General features: G+C 39.3%; 1 protein-coding gene across 1 annotated transcript in view; it reads left to right on the top strand.

Moving 5' to 3' along the window:
* Positions 1-8650, top strand: part of LOC129460239 (transcriptional adapter 2-alpha-like) — a 148013-nt gene extending 139363 nt beyond the window's left edge. The window contains exon 2 of the mRNA XM_063614242.1: positions 8257-8650. The gene's annotated coding sequence lies outside the window, so the exon portion shown is untranslated. The remainder of the gene's footprint in view (positions 1-8256) is intronic.
* Positions 8651-15404: the final 6754 nt, after the last annotated feature.

Raw genomic sequence — 15404 nt, 5'->3', positions numbered from 1 at the left:
GTCTTGCTCTGTCACCCAGGCTGGAGTGCAGTGGTATGATCTCGGCTCATTGCAGGCTCTACCTCCTGGGTTCACGTCATTCTCCTGCCTCAGCCTCCTGAGTAGCTGGGACTACAGGCGCCCGCCATGAAGCCCAGCTAATTTTTTGTATTTTTAGTAGAGACAGGGTTTCACCATGTTGGCCAGGATGGTCTCGAACTCCTGACCTTGTGATCTGCTTGCCTCAGCCTCCCAAAGTGCTGGGATTACAGGCGTGAGCCACCGCACCCAGCCATTGGAATAATTCACATAGTTTGATGAGGTTTATCTTATAGGTGACTAGATGTTTTTCTCTTCTTATTTTTAGGAGCCACTCCTTATCTTTGACTTTAGACAGCTTGGCTATAAGGTACTGTGGAGAAGACCTTTTGCATTGTATCTGCCTGAGGTTCACTGAGCCTCCTTTATATCAATGTTTAAATCTCTTGCTAGACTTAGGAAATTTTCTTCTATTATTTTGTTATGTAAGTTTTCTAATCCTTTCACATTTTCTTCACCCTTGGGAATGCCAATAGTTTAAATATTCTGTCACCTTATATTGTCCCAAATGTCACAAAGGCTTTGCTCATGCCTTTTTAATCTTTTTTATTTATTTTTACCTGCTGAATTGTTTCAAAAGACTTGTCTTTGAATTCTGAGAATTTTTCTTCTGCTTGATCTAGTCTATTGTTGAAGCTTTTACATGCATTTTTATTTTCTACAATGAATTCTTCAGTTCCAGAATTTCTATTTAGTACCTTTTTTTTTTTTAATGTATCTCTTTGGTAAATTTCTGATTCATATCCTGAATTATTTTTCTGATTTCTTTATATTATTTTTCAGAATTCTCTTGTATCTCACTGAGTTTCTTTAAAATCAATATTTTGAATCCTTTATCTGGGATTTTTATTTTTTTTTTAGCACATCAGAGTTGCAAAGTATATCTGGGATTTTGACCTTTTTTAAAATTAAGATCTATTACTGGAGAATTATTGTGTTCCTTTGGAGGCCACATTTCTTTGATTTTTCGTGTTTCCTTTGTCCTTACATTGACATCTGCACATCTGGTGTAATAGTCACTTCTTCCTATTTTTACATTAATTTTATAGGGGAAAACCTTTTTTTCCTATAGATGTATCTGTAGTGTTGGCTGGATAGGTCACTTTGGCTTTGATTTTGGGTGTGTGGAGTAATGTGGTCTCTGTATGATTTCTTTAGCTATAAATAGTGTTGGTGGTATCTGTGATTTCCTTGGTAGGTTAGGATGCAGTTATTAGTGGAGTTTGTGGTGAAGTTGTGCTGGGACTAGGATGCCAGGTGGGCCAGTCTTCAGACCCTAGTGGTGGCAGGGGTGGGCTGAGAGTACCTATCCTTGTGCCCTAGGGCAGTTTATGCTAGCACTGGTGTTGGCAGTTACCAGCAGACCAATTCTTGGGCCTTCCTGTGGCTTACTTAGATGCCAGCAGTAGCAACAGTGGTCTGGGCAGATGGGCATGTTCTCAGACCCCTGGGAAGCCGGTATGAGAGATGGGTGATGGCAGTAGCAGTGGTGGGACAAATCTCTAGGTCCCGAGCAGTGTGTGCTGATGTTGGAAGTGGCTGTGATGAGCTAGGTGGGCCAGTCTCCAGGCACACAGGTGGTGCTTGCAGGTAGGTGCCAGCTGAGGAGGTACTGGCCAGGAATTTAGGCCCAAATTCAAGCCCCTGGAGCACTCAGGTACTGAATATGGTGAATTGGGTTGGGCCATCCCCAGGACTCTGTGTTATGCCATCTCTCTCAGAGGGGGTAAAGATAAAGCCTTGCTGGGTAGGCTTGTGCTCAAGTTCCCTAATGAACTTGCTCGGCTAGTGCTGAGCAAACACTAGCCATGGTCAGCAGGAACAGAACAATTCTCAGGCCCCAGGTAGAGTGCTAAGTTGAGGGTCTATAACAGCCTTCACTGGCAGGACCTCAGTGGGGCATTCCTCAGTAACTATGGCCTTGCCTGTTGGCTAGGGACTGCATGTCCTTCTCATGTCCCAGTCCCCATAGGCTTTTTCCCCAGCTTTGATGGCCATAGCCTACACCTAGTTTGTGTCCCAGCTGTGGCTGCAGGAGCCCCCATGCAGCTTGCAACTCAGTCCCAATGGCAATCTGTGCTCTGTTCACATCCCAGTCTCAGTCCTGGCAGTATTCACTTCCCAGCCCCAGCAGCTGCAGCTCACTCCTTGCATGCTTCTCAGTCCTGGATGCAGGAGAACTCTCAGTACACACCCCAGTCACAGCAGTGACAGCCTGAGTTTCCCTAACAACTCAGATCCAGTGCCACCAGACCCCAGGACAGTGTGAAGTCTTCAAAGGCTAGGTTTGAAAATGGCACCTTGCTCTAGCCCTGTAGCTGCTTAGGTCTCAGAAAGGGTGTGGGACCCAGCGCAAGCTCCCTCCCTATAGCTGTTCCATCCCATGGTCTCCTGGCAGCTCTCTGTGTTAGTTTCAGGGCTTGGCAGTGTCAATGGGCTCTCCTGTGACTAGGATTGTATGATTCTATTGTGGGCCTGTGGGCCACTGGAAGTCTCACACTCTCCCCATCTTGGAAAGTCATTCCAAGCTCCCAGCTGATCCCAGACAAGTTGGCTTCCCCTTTTGCTTCCTCTTCCTTGATTTTGGTGTTTCCTGTCACTTCTTTGTTGAATTCCAGTGTTCTCTCTTGAGTAATGTATTCAAAGTACACTTATCTGTACACTATTTTGATTCTTCTAAGTGGAGGAGGTAGGCATGCGATACTTCTAGTCAGCCATCTTGAAGCCCCTCCTTGTCTTCCATTTTTTAATGATTTATATGTAAGAGGTTGATATGGTTTGGCTCTGTGTCCCCACTGAAATCTCATCTCGAATTGTAATCCCCATATGTTGACCTGGTGGGAGGTGATTGGATCATGGGGGTGGTTTCCCATGAACATGCCCACCTGCCCAGGCCACTGCTGCACCTACTGGCATCTGAGTAAGCAACAGGAAGGCCCAAGAATTGATCTTCAAGTGAATGCCAACATCAATGCTGGCATAAACTTCCCTAGGACACAAGGATAGGCACTTTCATGGGGGAAACCCATGGCTGTTCTCACAATAGTGAATCTGTTCTCATGACAGCTGACAGTTTTAAAGTGTGGCAACTCCTTGCTTTCTCTCTTGCCACCATGTAAGACGTGCCTTGCTTCCCCTTCGCCTTCTGCCATGATTGTTAAGTTTCCACTGAAGCCTCCCAGCCATGCAGAACTGTGAGTCAATTAAACCTCTTTTGTTTATAAATTACCCAGTCTCAGGTAGTATTTTTACAGTGGTGTGAGAATGGACAAATACAGAGGCTACAAAACAGTAACCATCAAAATTCTAGAAAAGTGGTCAAATTTTGGCCGGGCGCGGTGGCTCATGCCTGTAATCCCAGCACTTTGGGAGGCCAAGGCAGGTGGATCACCTGAGGTCAGGAGTTCGAGATCAGCCTGGCCAACATGGTGAAACCCTGTCTCTACAAAAATACAAAAATTAGCTGGGCATGTGGCAGATGCCTGTAATCTCAGCTACTCAGGAGGCTGAGGCAGGAGAATCACTTGAACCTGGGAGGCGGAGGTTGCAGTGAGCCGAGATCATGCCATTGCACTCCAGCCTGGGCGACAAGAGTGAGACTCCGTCTCAAAAAAACAAAAACAAAAACAAACAAACAAAAAAGAAAAGTGGTCAAATTTTATCAGGTTGTATATAGAGAAAGGCAAGGAAATAGATAGAGATAGGAAAATGTAAAAGTAAAAGGCAAGAAATAACCACAGAGGAGATGAGTTTTGAGTAATGGGAGAAAGTCTTTCTGTTAGATGTTAGTCTGAAAGATGCATTTTTCTCTGCACTATCTAAAGCTAGTGAGAGCTATAGGGTTATCCTAAACACAGTTAAAGAAAGCACTGTCAGACATTTTTCAGGAAGCTGTAATGAAGAATATTTTTATATAATAGGCACATCTCCAATATTTCCTTAGTGCAAATCCACATTTGTGCAAAATTAAATAAGAACAGAAAACCTAGGGCAATAGAAAGTATGTTTGATGAAATCCATGTAGCTTGGTTTGAAAGTTATACTTTTAATGACTATTAAATAAGGCAGGCAGAGAGAATGAGAATTCTTGTCCAATTTGAGTATTAGTTTTGATCTATGGAATGGTTTGGACCCACTTAGATTATGATTCTGTAGGAGCTAATTAACGAAAAGACACATCAGAAAAATTACCCAAAACTTGGAAATGAGGCAAAAACAAAAACAAAACAAAATGGTGACAGCATGACTTTCAATATGAAACAGTAGAAAAGGCCACCCAAGGATTGTTCTTCTCAGTGCTACTGTAATTATAGGATCAGACTTAGTAAGTCACTCATTAACTCAGAGACTTTGTCAGGTAGAGATGGTGGTAATTTCTGCTGGAACAGATGACTACAGAGATTTATGGCCTACTGGTCGTTACCGGTTTATATCTAACCCAGCAATCTTATCCTAACATTTGTTTGTTAAATGTCCTATGAATAATCCAGCTTCTTAACTCTTTCAACCTATCATAACATCTTACTGGTTCTCCCATAATTTTATGTATGCTTGAGAGTCATGGTTTCGCTTTTTGAAAATTATACTTTAACAAGAATAGTCCATCCTCATTACTCAGATTTATTTTTTATTAATACCCATTGAAATAGAATTGTTATTTCTATGTCACTTGCAATTTGCCATGAATACTTATTCCTAATACTTGACTTATAATGCTATGTATACTTATGCTAGTTAAATCTTCACAGAAGAGGTTTTATTGTTTTAAGCTGGTGCTTATGCAAAATAATCCTCAAAAATTTTGTAGGTGAAATACTCAAATTTGGTGGATGCAATTAACATTTTCAGTTAGGACCCTACTACCCAGAGTAGACAAACTAAGAAAGCAGTGGCCAATTTAGTGCTGCAACTGAGTGAAGTTGACATCATCACAGATCCTGTGATACAGAAGGATCCTCTTTTGCCTCATTCTCCTTTTATCATTCTCCTTTGCCTCATTCTTCTTTTATCATTCTGTATACACTTTGCAGGGTATTTTGAAACAGATTTTTTTAAAGAACAGTTGAGTTGGCCAGGATTTTATATCTGTTTGCATGCCTTTCTTATTCGCCATTCACTAAGGTGAATGGATACCCAATTGCTAACAGCATCATATACCCTGGGGTTCTATGCCAGATAGTGTTCCACTGATTTAAAAGAATATGAACTGCCATCTGACAAACAATGCTCGTTAATGGATTACTCCATTTCTTACACTAGAAGCTAATGACGGATAGTTCAGATTGTTTTGAATTATGAGGAAACTTTTTGATATGAATTAAGACTGATAGCAAAACATTCACTTACTGATCACATCTCACATATCTACATTCCATTAATTCTGCATAAGGTGATGCTCATTCACTGAAGGTAATGTGTGTTTATTATGCTAATGTGAAAATAACACCTTTTAAAATTCCCACCTCAAAGTATCCTGCATAACAGTTGAAAGTGACAACTTGAGCTTTACCAGGGGGCTGTATCAACCCATCACTATTTTTCACTTTTGTAAAAAATAAAAAACCAAGGTAGTTGAAATGTAAATACTCTAATTTTGCCTAATTATTATATAACATCATGTGCCTTATATTAACTGCTATCTCTTGTATATAAGCCATTAGTCATCTTTCTGCAATGGCAAGAGAGGGTGTGTGCAGAGAGGCGAGGGTGGGAGGGGGACCACGAAGTTGCCATGTTATTGAAAAACAACTAGGGGTTCCCTTTGTGTTTTATGTTTACTTTCTGTAGGCAAGTCAAATCATTGACAGGGTCTTGAATTCTTAAGTCCCTCCAAAAGTCTCAAGACCTCTCACTGTGTCCTAACAATTTAACCTTTTCTAAAAGAATTATCTGGCTTTTAAATGTTCAAATCTTCCTAGCTTAGGTTTGTTGTTATTGTTGTTGTTGTTGTTTCAAGTATTGGAACAATAGTAGATGAGAAAAACATTTGGCATTCACACATTTTCCTTCTGGACATGAGTTAATTATGTCCAGTATAGTGTGTGAAAGGAAAACAAATATTGGGGCCCCCAAATCATTAAGCTACAGGGGAAAGTCAAGCTGGGAACTGCTTAGGGCAAACCTGCCTCCCATCCTATTCAAAGTCACCTCTCTGCTCACTGAGATAAATGCATATCTGATTGCCTCCTTTGGAGAGGCTAATCAGAAACCCAGAAGAATGCAACCATTTGTCTCTTATCTACCTATGGCATGAGTCCTCAACCTTGACAAAATAAACTTTCTAAATTAACTGAGACCTGTCTCACATATTCGGGGTTCAGAAATGGAAGATTAATCATTTCTTAAGTGATTTGCAAAAGGTAAAATGTGGAAAGAGCACTAGATTTGGACACAGAACTGGTTTCTAGTCTGGCTTTGCAAGTCAGTTTAACAATTCTTTTATCTGCAAAGCAAGAATAATATCTCATGCCGGGCGCAGTGGCTCACGCTTGTAATCCCAGCACTTTGGGAGGCCGAGGCGGGCGGATCACCAGGTCAGGAGATCGAGACCACGGTGAAACCCCGTCTCTACTAAAAATAGAAAAAAATTAGCCGGGCGTGATGGCGGGCGCCTGTAGTCCCAGCTACTCGGAGAGGCTGAGGCAGGAGAATGGCGTGAACCCGGGAGGCGGAGCTTGCAGTGAGCCGAGATTGCGCCACTGCACTCCAGCCTGGGCGACAGAGCGAGACTCCGTCTCAAAAAAAAAGAATAATATCTCATAGTGTTGTGATATATTTGAGGTACTTTATCATCTGCGAGGTGCTTTACAAATGTGAGATTTCTTCATTCTTTGATTAACTTATGTTGGGACTCAAAAAGCAATACACCCAAAGACTGACACTTTGACATACTGAGAGACCTTAGAAGCTGCGTTGGAATCATGGCCTCTCTAACCTTGTCTTGTTCCCCCACAGCCCTGCCCCTGCCTGTGCAGGGAGGGACTCTCTATGAAATTTCCTTATCAGAACAAAAAAGCTTCTTTCCAAAAAAAAAAAAAAAAGCAATTGTCTTAAATGGTCTCCCTAGGGATCTTATGGGATCTTATCAAATAACCAGGAAATATTAACATCTAGAGAGACTGGGAGTCATCACCACACCAGACAAACTTTTTTTTTTTTGGAGAAGTGGTCTTGCTATGTTGCCTAGTCTGGAGTGCAGGGACTATTCATAGGTACCATCATAGTACACTATAGGCTCAAACTCCTAGGCTCACTGCCAGCACACCTGGCTAAAGACTTTTCATCTATTCTTTGAAAGGAAGCTCCAAGAGATTACTTGAATAACTTTATTTGCATAATAAGACAAACTTTGTTCCTGTGCAGCTCCACCTCCTGCCTCCCAGGTCCAGGTCTCTTCCATGAAAAAGGGTAAATAACCTTCTGTCCCCCATTGGGTTATTGGATAATCATTTTCCTGTGAATCCCCCATGCTATGCATGTTAAAATAAAATTTTGTATGCCTTTTCTCCTATTAATCTGCCTTTTGTCAGTTGATTTTCAGTGAACCTTCAGAGGGTAATGGAGAAGTTTTCCCTTGGTCCCTGTACTTATACAACTCTACATACTAAATTAAAATTAAATCTATTTTTTTTTGTTTTTTGAGATGGAGTCCCACTCTGCTGCCCAGGCTGGAGTGCAATGGTGCAATCTCAGCTTACTGCAAACTCTGCCTCCCGGATTCAAGTGATTCTCCTGCCTCAGCCTCCCAAGTAGCTGGGATTACAGGCACCTGCCACTACGACTGGCTAATTTTTGTATTTTTAGTAGAGATGGGGTTTCACTATGTTGGCCAGGCTGGTCTCAAACTCCTGACATCGTGATCCACCCACCTCGGCCTCCCAAAGTGCTGGGATTACAGGCGTGAGCCCCCGCGCCTGGCCTTTAAATTAAATCTATTAATCTTTTTTTTTTTTTTTGAGACAGAGTCTCATTTTGTCACCCCAGCTGGAGTGCAGTAACACAAACACAACTCACTGTAGCCTTGACCTCCTGGGCTCAAGCAATCCTTCCACCTCAGCCTCCCAAGTAACTGGGACTATAGGTGCATGCCACCATGCCCAGCTAATTTTTAAATTTTTTTCTAAAGACGGGATTTTGCCATGTTGCCCAGGCTAATGTCTATTAATTCTTTTCTCCTAGGATTGAAAGAGAAAACTGGAAAGATTGATGGACTTATGCTAACACAATCAAGCCTAAAAACCAGAGCAGTTGTGACAAGGTTGAAGTTCATTCATCAGAAGTGAATGAGATGGAAGTATTCACCTCTATAATTATTTTGCTCACCTTAATAATGATGATTGACCAATTAGGCTGGTCATTGACATTCATTATAAAGATGGCCATAACAGATGTTATCAGCTCCACTAGAAGTAATTTAAAGAAAAAACAGTATAGGACTGGAAGTTAGGATGCCTAGGTTTAGTCTCCTGCCAAAGAGAAGGCATGTGATTTAAGGTTAATCACTCAGCCTTTCTGAGCCCATTTCCACTTCTGTGAAATTATGGTTTGGGGTAAATGACTTTCATATTTCTTATTTGGTGTCATTGTGATTCCTTTTCCAGCCATGCCTCCCAGTGATGGAGCTGAGGCAGGTATTTCCCTTTCATTACATTTTTTTATTACATTTTTATATCTCAAATTTATGTGGAACAGCATTTTAAACTGTTTCTTATTTTGTGCCTACTGATCATTGCATTTTAGGTTAGTCAGAATACCAGTACTGGCTTTTATGATTTGATGTTTGAAAGGATGCTTCCAAAGGAAATTTAAAGAAACTGATAATTAAATTTATCAGTTCAGAGAATAAATTAGGCAGGTTCTTTTAACAACAAAAATGATGTTCTCAACACAGTCTAAATTAATAATAAGCCAAAATGATCATATTCTAAGATTATGCATATCTAAACCGTAGAATGAGACTGCTGATTTAATTAAATCAGATCAAATAAGAAGGTTTTTCTTCAATAACACATCATCGCTCAAGCTTAAAAATATTTTGAAAGTGAGAGAACACCACATTCTAACCTCATCTTTACAGAGAAGAATTTTGCTTAGGGGAACCAAACAAGTATGCTACATCTTGACTTTAAAACTGATAAGGCTGTCTTCTAAAGAAACTGAAGAAAGTGCTCTCCCTTGAAATGTTTAAATGTTAATCAACCTGGTGAGGCTATTTATAAATCAGCCTTAAGTAACTAAATTGAATCAGAGCCTCCTTATAATGTCACATACCTTGTCACCATTTACTCATTTACCTGTCAACCTTCCTTGGCTGCCACAAAGGCCAAATAAGAAAGAAGCAAAAACTTAGAGAAATGCCTTGAGACCAGAAGATTTTCTTGAGGTAGGATCAAGCAGGATGGGTGGGGGCTGAATACTGGGTCTCTGAAGCTGGCTACCTGCAGCAGCTATGCTAGTGTCTACTGTATTGAGTACATTGCTACTGGTATGAAATTAAGGTATGGTTAGCAAGAAGGAGGAGGAAATGGCTTCTGGTTAGGCAACAAACACTGTCTTTCATACCTATTATCCAACATACCCACAACTGATTGATTTCCTGAGTGAGTACCTGTTCAATCATGATTTCCAACCTTTACTCCTTTTCTTATAAGCTACAGAACCCTAAAGAAAAAGCAATCTATGCAAAATAGAAAACAAAACAAAACAAAAAACTAACAAATTCTTTCACTTGAGCATTCTAATATGGGAGACCAGAATATGCCACCCCAAAATAAAAAGGATTGTTGAGCTGAAGACAATTATGAGGATACAGGAAAGCTCTCTGCCCTCCTTCTATAAGCCTAAAAGCAGGTCATAGATTTACAAAGACAAAAGAAAGATATGCAGCCTGTGGCTCACCCCAGTCCCTCCATGCTTTCCCCAACCCTCTTCTACCAGGGAGAACAAAGGTTTAAACTTTGTTAACCACTGAAGACAATTTGTCATCCCAGAGAGGTACCAGTGGAATCTACATTTATAAGCTTTATTAACTAGAATTTATCAACCAATTATTTACTTTTCCACAAATTTTAGCACCTAAAAACTCAAAGTCCTTTTCCTTTGTCTTGTCATGTCTCTAAAAATTTACTTTTCTTTCTTGAAGATGCTATTTAAACTGGAAGTCAAAGCCACCTCTAGGAGAACTACTTATTTTCTGGATGTCTCCCATGTAAATATATAAAATATACATGTTAGTAAACTTCTGTCTTTTTCTTGTTCATCTGTCTTTTGTAACAGGGATCTGTTCCAACTAAGAACCTATGGGAGTTATTATTGCCCTACAGGTAACTGCAATGGAATCATAAAACTCTGCAGAACAGTTTGTAAACCATTTTTCTAGTTGATCAGTTTTTCTGAAATTATGACAGCCAAAAAGAAAGATATAATTTAGGGCTAGTTTTGCAAGCACAGAATTGATCTATCAGCTTACTGTTTTATATCTGGTAGATTTTTTTTTAAACCCACTTTCTGTTCATCTACACATCAGATTAACCAAACTCTTCATTACCTTGGTAAACTTACCCACAAGGCCCACAGTGCTGAAGATCCAGGCTGGGGAGGCTATTCTCTAGTATATGCTACATGTCTGCTCTGCCAGTCTAGTTAGTATTTACTAAGACTCAATTGTGCTTCCCTAAGCTGTTGTACTTATAATAATGTAGTTTGAATATTATATAAACAAAAACATGTAAAAATAAAAGTGCTATTGTTTTATGAAAATCTAGTAGACAAAAATTAACCAGAACTAACGTAAGAGCTAAAATTCTAAAATATGTAGATTAAAATGTAGGAGATAATCTTTGAGACCTAGGGATAAGCTAAAATTTCTTAGATGGGACACAAAAAGTCCAACTATAAAAGAAAAAAAAACCAATAAATTGGACTTCATCAATGTGAAAAACTTTTAATATTCAAAAGAAAATGAAAAGGCAAGACATAAACTGAGAGAAAATATCTGCAACACATATACCTGATATAAGAAATATCCACAATAATAGAGAATAAAGAACTCATACAACTCAATAATAATGAGATAAGCAACTCTATTTTTTAAAAATTAATCAAAAGCATTGAACAAATTAGTAAATGGAGGGTGGATGGTTAAGACCTGGTTTCCCACTAGTGGAGAGGAAAGTTACAATTCAGCAAGAACAGAAGGCTAGAATGACCCTTGTGGCGCTGGATTACTGTTGGAGATATCAGTATGTATTGGCTTAATATATATACAAATGGATAGATACAGAAATAATGAGAGATCTCTGAATGTCAGTGAGTTGGTATACATAATTACCTAGCTCTCTCTGCTAAGAGGTCTTAAAGGTAATGATGCTTCTGTAACATTAAGTAGTCCCAGTGTCCAAATCTTGGTTTCTAAATCTATTCTCCAAAGAACCAGGGCTCCTGGGAGAAATGGCTGATTCTAGTACTGGGACACAGAAAATATAAGATGAGCTTGGAACGTCTTGTAGTGCCAGAAAGTAGGGAAGTGCTCCTTCCTTAACCCCTCCAGAAAAAAGCAGGGTCCTGTGTAAGGGACACAAGAGTCAAACTGAAGAAATACCTGATGTCTAAAGTTGGAACAATTTAATCAATAAAATAAATATAGTAAAGGCATATAACACAAAGGATAAAATAAATAGTCATGTGTCTATACTGATATAAATCAATGACTGAATAAATAATGTAGGAAAAGAGACAAATCTTTACTATGGAATTCCAAACAATGTATGTAGATCCCTCTTCTCCAAGGGAAGGAGCTTAGTTCTTCCCATGCCTCCCTTCTGAGTGTGGGCTTGACTTAGTGATTCACTCCAAGGAATAGAGTATGGAAAGAGAAAACAGTAACTTTACAGTGGAAAAGCCTGTAAACACTACCTTAACCAAGTGATGAAGATTAACATCACAGGTAATGTCATGTGAATATCATGTGCCCCCTAATATAATGCAATGAAAAAGGCACTTCATCTCTGTGTTATTCATTTCAAAACTCCATAACCCCAGCCCAACCAAAAGAAAAACATCAGACAAACACAATTTGAGGGACATTATACAAAATACCTGACTAGTACTCCTCAGAATTTTCAAGGTTATGAAAAACAACTAAAGACTAAGAAACTGTCAGAAACCAGAGATGACTAAGGAGCCATGACAACTGAATGCAATGAAGCATCCTGGATGAGATCTTAGAACAGAAAAGGCAAATTAATGGAAAACCTGGTGATATTCAAATAATGTCTGGACCTTAGTTAATCGTAATATACTAAGGTCTATTTCTTACAAATGTACTATCATAATGTACGTGTATAACAGTAAGGGAAACTAAAACTGGGTGAAGGGTCTAAGGGTACTCTCTGCACTATCTTACAACTTTTGTGCAACTATAAATTATCCCAAAGTAAACAGTTGATTTTTTTAAAAAACAAACTCATAACAACCAAAAATATAATTACTCATTTAATCAATATACTACCTTAAAGCCAAAAAGTGGCAAACACTGGAAAACACTGAAAAACACTGAAAAATATGTGACAAATAGAATAAGATATAGAAGAGAACACTATTCAAGAAAAGTCAGCTTTGGAAGCCAAAATTAAAACAGAGCACTCAGACTTTGTTCCCTCCCTCTTACCTCATGCAAAGGGAGAGAAACGACTCCTCCTAGTATTCAATACTCTATATGGTCAGATTTATTCTCTAGTAATAAACTATAGAAATAATCTCCAAAAGTGGCCGGGCGCGGTGGCTCACGCCTGTAATCCCACCACTTTGGGAGGCCGAGGCAGGCGGATCACGAGGTCAGGAGATGGAGACCGTCCTGGCTAACACGGTGAAATCCCGTCTCTACTAAAAATACAAAAAATTAGCCGGGCGTGGTTGCAGGCGCCTGTAGTCCCAGCTACTCGGGAGGCTGAGGCAGGAGAATGGCGTGAACCCGGGAGGCGGAGTTTGCACTGAGCGGGAATTCCGCCACTGCACTCTAGCCTGGGCGACAGAGCCAGACTCCGTCCCAAAAAAAAAAAAAGAAAAAAAGAAATAATCTCCCGAAGTATAGCCTTGATCTTAACCCTACAGCCTTTGCTGGGTCCCCAGGAAAAAAATTTTGAACCGCTGGAAATTTTTTTTCAGGTCACAGGTCACTAGCTTTTGCAAATACAAATTATGAAGTATAGATTTTATTGTTCTTTCAAATGCAAATATTCCAAATACCATTTTCACTTATAAAATTTCCAGAAATTCTTCAAAATGATAATGGGCCTAATTATCACATGGTTTTTCTTCCGAACCAATCACATGCTGTACTTGCCGGTCTGTGACTAGGGCAGAGAGAGAAATTCTCATCCCAGTTGCACCAGACAGGATTGTGTAGGAGACTGGGTTTGCAGCTACAATCTGCTAAGGAGAAGTAGGTGCGGCCACTAGTCAGAGCTGTCTGGAGACCAGGTTTTGTATGACTTGTGCATTCTGCAATTAAAAACAACAGAGGCTGGGCACAGTGGCTCATACCTGTGATCCCAGCACTTTGGGAGACGGAGGTGAGGGGCATTGCTTGAGCACAGGAGTTCAAGACCAGCCTGGGCAACATAGAGAAATGCCATCTTTCCAAAAAATAAAAATAAAAAAAAATATATACACACACACACACACACACGCACACACATATATAAACAAAAACAACAACAGAGAGAGAAATAGAGAGGAAGGGAAGAAAGAGAGAAAAAGCAATATGCAATCTTAATACCATATAATCATAATTACAAACACCATTGTTTACTGAATGCATCCTCAATGTCAGTGCTAGATGTTGTATATCGGCTGTCTGGTCTGATTCTTGAAATAACTGAATGAGAAGGGTATAATTATTTTCCCCGTGTTGTAGATGGTGTCTGAAAGAGATTGCATAACTTGTCCAAAGTTAAATAGTCTGTATGTGGCAGAACCACAGCTGGAACTGTGGCACTAAATCAAATAATCTTTTTAGTAAGGAAAAGTGATCTTTCTCAGAGGTCTACTCTCCATTTAAACCCATTTTTCTAATAACACACGAAACTTGTCATCATCAAAAGCAAACAAAAAAGTCAAAAGATTTGGACACTTGATCAAAGAGTATATGCAGATGTCAAAAAAGATATATATAAACAGATACATAACATTAATCATCAAGGAAGTGCAGATTAAAACCACATGAGATACAATCACACATTCACTAGAATTGCTAAAATAGAAAGGATACCATTGGCAAGAATTGATGAGGATGTAGAGCAACTGAAACGCTAGTTCATTGCTGGTGGGAATGCAAAATGGCACAACCAACTTTGAAAAATATTTTGGCAGTTCCTTAAAAGGTTAAACACACACCTGTCATACAACCTAGCCACTTTACTTTTAAGAATATGAAAGTCCATTCCAGGATTTACCCATAAATGTTTATAGTAGCTTTGTTTGTAGTAGCCCAAAACTGAAAAATATCTAAACATCTGTCAGCAAATGAGTGTATAAAAGAATTGTTCTAAGTTAATACACCAGAATATTAGTCTAATAAAAAAGGAATGAATTACCGATACATGCAAAAACATAGATAATCTCAAAAGCATTATGCTAAGTGAAAAAGTGGACCCAGAAGACTATATTCTATATTCTTCTATTTGTATAAAATAATAGAAAAGACAAAACTAGAGTTATAGAAAGCACTAGTTCCAATCAGTAGTTTCCAAGAGCTGAGTAATGGGAGAGGAGACTGACTGTTCAAGGGTACAGGAGAAATTTAGGTGGGGGATGTAAATGTTCTATACCTTGATTGGAATAGTGGTTAAATAGGTGTATGCATATGTCAACATTCATGGAGTCGTCCACTTAAAATTGACAGTTTTAACTGTATGTAAAGTATTTCTTTAAAAAAGTAAGTTACATGGTTGAAAAGACTCAATAAGCAACTAAAAAGTGGCTGTCAAAATTAGTTGCTAATTAGACAATTATAAAAGATGAGTAAACATAAAAATTTGGGAAAAATTTACACTCATTTTATTTTGCATGAATCTTTAAATTCCTAACACAATTTAGAGGAATCAGAATGGGTGGAAGATGAAAGAAAAATTATTCTGAACTCCATTTAATGTACTAACAAAATAAGGCTTTGGCCCTATATTACAAAATTTGGTGGGAAAATATCCACTAAGTGTTTTTTTTTTTTTTTTTTTTTTTTGAGACGGAGTCTCGCTCTGTTGCCCAGGCTGGAGTGCAGTGGCGCGATCTCGGCTCACTGCAAGCTCTGCCTCCTGGGTTCACGCCAT

Source organism: Symphalangus syndactylus, chromosome 13, assembly GCF_028878055.3.
Source record: "Symphalangus syndactylus isolate Jambi chromosome 13, NHGRI_mSymSyn1-v2.1_pri, whole genome shotgun sequence".
In the NCBI taxonomy this organism is placed as follows: Eukaryota; Metazoa; Chordata; class Mammalia; order Primates; family Hylobatidae; genus Symphalangus; species Symphalangus syndactylus.
This window is presented reverse-complemented; position numbering and strand designations above follow the sequence as displayed.